Raw genomic sequence first — 4,548 nt, 5'->3', positions numbered from 1 at the left:
TCAGATCTTTGACTATTTCTGGACGACTTATAATTCAGTCGTCTCTGTGAAAGTTAAAATTTCAATATTTTATGAAAACTTGACGACTTACGTGTAAGTCGTCCTAGGTTAGTTTTGTAATTGAAAAATAAAACTTGAAATTTAACTTTCTCCAGACGACTTAGATGAAAGTCGTCCAGCTAAACGACTTAATTTAAGGTCGTCCGGGATAAGCAAAGTTTGACCAGAAAATTGGGAAAAATTCTGGACGACTTTGCTTTCCCCGGACGACTTTAAATTAAGTCTTCTGGAGGGACGACTTTATATTAAGTCGTCTGGTTAAAGTTAAATTATGAAGTTTTATTTTTCAATTACAAAACTAACCTAGGACGACTTACACGTAAGTCGTCAAGTTTTCATAAAATATTGAAATTTTAACTTTCCCAGAGACGACTGAATTATAAGTCGTCCAGAAATAGTCAAAGATCTGACACGATTCGGTCAAATGCAAAACTAGCCCGTTTCTCGTAGACGACTTATATATAAGTCGTCTGGAGTGTTTTTTTTTAACAAACAAAGCTGGACGACTTAATTTAAGTCGTCCGTTTGACCAGAAGACTCATCAGTAAGTCTTCTACATACAGATGACTTACTAGTAAGTCTTCTACGCGAACAGATCTTGAAAAAAAATTCAAATTCGTACCTTAAACTAGGTGAGATGACTTCGTTTGCACACAGGGTCTTCTCCAACCACCCAGAACCTCAAACGAAAGCAACCGTAAGTCAAAACGAAAGAAATATGGCTCTGTCAACCATAGCCCATATTTTGAATCAAAAGCTTGAGTTTTTTGGATGAATATAGAGAGAAAGTGAAAGAAATGTTGTTTTTAGTTCATAACAATTGAAACAGAGAGAGTGTAAAGAGATTTACGTGCATTAAAGGGCATTAAAAGCTCCAAACAGTTCGTACAAGGTTGTTGCCACTATTCATTGCAGTTGCAATATTGTAAATACTTGAAGAAGATGAGGTTGAGACAGTAAAGAAGCCATTTTCGAAAAAAAAAAAAAATGTTAATGGCATTTTCGTAGATAAAATGCAGGTGTAGGGTTAAAATCTCAAAAAAAAAGAGTCAAAAGAAAATGTTAGTTTTCTGTTTGACTCCAAGTTTTGAGTCACTTTTGCAAAAAGCCCTTTTAAAAATGGTAAAATAAATAAATTTATGTAATTCAAATATTTTAATCTAAATAAAATATCATTTAATTAATAAAGTAGTCTTACTACATTAAAGATTTTTTTTATGATTAGAAAAAATATACTATAAATTTTGGCAAATAATACCTATAGATTATTAAAAAACATGTAAACTTTACATAAAGTAAAATTAAAAAATTAATTTTATTTTGTTGAAAAGTTTTAAAATGTTATTGATATGTGTTATATTAAACAAATGCTTTTTACTTAAGTGATGATTGTTTGGATGATTTTTATTTTGTAAATTTAGAATTTAAATTTACATGATAGACAAAAAAAATTTGTGGATTCTTAGTAATTTGGAATAGTTACTATTTTTTTCTTAGTGATTCTTACTATTTTTTGGAATAGCTATCACTAATGTATTTTTGTTGTTTATACTATATTAATGCATAGATGTAGATATATTAATAATTCAGCAAAAAGAAAAAGAATAACAAATCACGTACATTCTACAAGGAATCCAAGAAAATGTAGTTTTTACTTTTTGCTAGGAAGTAAGTTTTTATTTCAAAATCTAGTTTCCCTAAATTTTAGGAAATCTATTTTTCAAAAATCTTGATTGGCAAAAAAGAAGTTTTTAGAAAATCAAAAACCAAAAACCATTTTAGAAACTACAAACAATCAACCTCGTATGTTGATGAGTTATCAGATCTTAAAACTAAATTATTGGTGGAAATGGGTTTGGGTTTTAAATTATGTGGCTTCTAAATGAGATGAGTTTAAATAAAGAGGGTTTACATAAGTTTAGCATCTATAAAATGTATTTGAATCTTCTATACTATTAAAGCAGAATACTTCTTATGAATCTGCCCCTGAATTTTTCTACAAATTACAAAACATTCCATTCTAAGAACTTATCAATTATTTTAAAGGCTTTTACGAAAATGTAAAGCCCACCAATTCTATACTATCGGAAATTAAAGCCCACCACTTCTATCCATTGGTTTTCGAAATTCAGGTATATTTTTTCGTATTTACAGCCCATTTAGTACTATAAGATTTTCAATATCAAATCAAATAAAGAGAAGATCCCCAATCTTGAGGAACACTCAGAAAATATAACTGGAAATCTCTCTAATCTTTAAATATAGGGAGATTCGATTTTCCAATTCGAGATCCCCCAACTTTCTCCCCAAGTTTTTCCTAAAACCTAACACCTTGCTTTGGATCCGATCAATACTATAAATACGCTTCACCAGTTTCCTGTTCAAAACAAAACCTTCGAACAAACCAAAAAATAAAGCAATGGCCACTAAGAATATTGCACCTTCGATGCAAATCCAAGCATCGAGAGGTCCTAAAGAAAAATCTGTCCTCTTCGGCGACTTGAAACCATGGAAAAACACTTGGTTGGTTCATGTAAAGGTGCTACACGCTTGGAAACAATACATTCAATCCGTAGAGACCATGGAATTCGTCTTGGCTGATGAGACTGTAAGCGCTCCTTACTGTATTTATCAGTCGATTATGTCTTATTTAACATTTTGGGATTGGCTGCTAATATTTCAAATTTATATGGCTTTTGTTTTAGGGGCAAAAAATTCATGCAACATGTAAAAAGACTTACATTGAAAGTAAGGGAAGGATGCTTACGGTTGGAGCATGGCGCTACATCCGGAATTTCCAGATTACTCCTGCTGGTGGGGCTTATCGAACCACAGATCTTACCTGAAAAATTGTTTTCAATCAAAATACGGCCGATCTAATCACGTTAATGACGAGCTGTATATATATAATGATAGTGATAATCCTTTGTAGGTTCTGGCTCCACTTGATGGTCAGTGATGATACAAGCGTCTCGAAAATAATGATCTTAGATAAGGTTGCTAATGGGATTGTTGCTGAATCTCCAGAGAAGCTGTTGAATGGAAGCTGGGATGAGGTATTTCCATCACCAAAATTAACCTTTCGTTTTTTTATTACAGAAGCAAGTCTTTATATGAAACTAATATAAACCATTTCTTCAGCTTGAAGATCCGACCTTAATACCAGATTGTATTACTGATTTGATTGGCAAAAACTTCACATTTGGAGTATATGTTGAGAAAGAGAATGTCGCGTATGGTTCCGAAATTTATAAGGTTGGGAAAATCTATAAAGAGAGAATGACTTGCGTTTCTGATGCAATCACTCACTGTCAATCTGATAAGAATTTGGCAATTACTAGTGGTGATCAGGTTGGAGCATGTAAATCTATATCAATATTTATTGTGTATTGTCTATGGTTTTATCTTAACATTATTGAGTTTATGTGTGTTCGATACAGGATTCTATCTACTTAAGTGAAAGTCAAAAAATTTCACATTTATAATTAAAAATTTCACATATACAATTAATAAACATAAACATAAATTAGATAGGAATGTAATAGATGATATCAATACACCCGGTCATAATTTAAATAATATTACAATTCATTTAAATATTTTAATAATTTTATAAGCCAATGTACACATTAATTTTACTAAAAATAATTTTAAAGTTAATATCTTACTGTATTTTTCAATAAAAAAAATAATTATTTCACAATACTAACATTTGGTATAGATGAAAAATTAATGTAAAACATAAAAACAAATGCTAACAAAAATCACTAAGACATTTGATATACATTTGTTATAATAATAAATATGTCAAATAAAACAAACCCGCGCTTAATAATAAATATTTCAAAGAAAACAAACCCGCGCTTTGAAAGCGCGGATCAAAATCTAGTCAATACTATTAAAAGGGAAGGAGTTTTAATAAATCTACTTAAAAAATTGTTTAAACCCTTTCATTAATTAATAATATTTGGACAAACAATATGTTACCTTAAACTTCTCTAACAATTATTTAGTCAAAGCTTTTATTTATTGGACCCATATGTTGTTGGAAACTAAAAGATTATACCATATATATACAACCACATAAATTTGGTTCACGAAAATATAATATCACGTACACTTTATTATATTCTTCTCTAAATATGTCTCATTAACTTCATAATTAAGATAAGTGTAAAAATTATATATTATGTTAATTTTATTTTACTGATAAATAACAATTTAGTATTTAAGATAAGTTTAAAATTATCAAAAATCCAACAAACTCTTTTTTTTACTGCTCAACAAAAAACCTACAAATCTATACTAGTAAATTAGCCAAAAACCTCTCAAATAAATCTTAAGTTTCACCAACTGAACAAATGTAACTTTTATAAAATGCACAAAAATATAATGGAAGGTTAGATTTGGGCATTTGGATCTTCGGGTCAAATATAAATCGGTTTCTTTGAGGTACAAGTTCTTTGGGTCTTGGGCATTTATATCCAA

At 29.9% G+C, this 4,548-nt stretch overlaps 1 long non-coding RNA gene across 1 annotated transcript; it reads left to right on the top strand.

Annotated features, from left to right (window-relative positions):
- Positions 1–1,213: 1,213 nt before the first annotated feature.
- On the top strand, positions 1,214–3,933 carry LOC125583505. The gene is made up of 3 exons (XR_007320532.1): positions 1,214–2,668; positions 2,766–3,116; positions 3,202–3,933. It is a non-coding gene; the product is annotated as an uncharacterized LOC125583505 (long non-coding RNA).
- Positions 3,934–4,548: the final 615 nt, after the last annotated feature.

The sequence above is a fragment of the Brassica napus genome, chromosome C3, assembly GCF_020379485.1.
Source record: "Brassica napus cultivar Da-Ae chromosome C3, Da-Ae, whole genome shotgun sequence".
NCBI lineage: Eukaryota > Viridiplantae > Streptophyta > Magnoliopsida > Brassicales > Brassicaceae > Brassica > Brassica napus.
The sequence above is the reverse complement of the archived record's forward strand: the minus strand, read 5'-3'. Positions and strand labels throughout refer to the sequence as shown.